This window comes from Morone saxatilis, unplaced genomic scaffold (genome assembly GCF_004916995.1).
Source record: "Morone saxatilis isolate NCDOM2014 unplaced genomic scaffold, NCSU_SB_2.0 Contig7, whole genome shotgun sequence".
NCBI classification, from domain to species: domain Eukaryota; kingdom Metazoa; phylum Chordata; class Actinopteri; family Moronidae; genus Morone; species Morone saxatilis.
This window is the reverse complement of record NW_023340246.1, coordinates 6307972-6308266: the sequence shown is the minus strand read 5'-3', so window position 1 is coordinate 6308266 and position 295 is coordinate 6307972. Positions and strand designations below refer to the sequence as shown.

At 35.6% G+C, this 295-nt stretch overlaps 1 protein-coding gene across 1 annotated transcript in view; it reads right to left on the bottom strand.

Annotated features, from left to right (window-relative positions):
* The window catches only part of agbl5 (ATP/GTP binding protein-like 5), a 12976-nt gene that overhangs the window by 3521 nt on the left and 9160 nt on the right, over positions 1–295 (bottom strand). The window lies entirely within an intron of this gene.

Genomic DNA, 295 nt, shown 5'->3' with positions numbered 1-295 from the left:
CAGTATTTGCTTCACAAAGGAGTAGTTTTTATTCCAGAGGTTAAACAGAGAGGCGGTAAAAGACAGCAACACATTCAAGAAGGTAATATTCATAAAGATGTTGCACAGACAAACACTTAACCGTAGTCTGGTATAGAAGATTAGCACCACATTGAAGGCAACGGCACAGTTCTCATAAGGAATATATAAAGCAGAAACATCCAGTGAGAATGTGACTATGCATACAGTGTGTTTCCACCTAAAGCTTTTTTTTTTGTCATTGTGGATGAAGATACATGTGTATATATATATATAT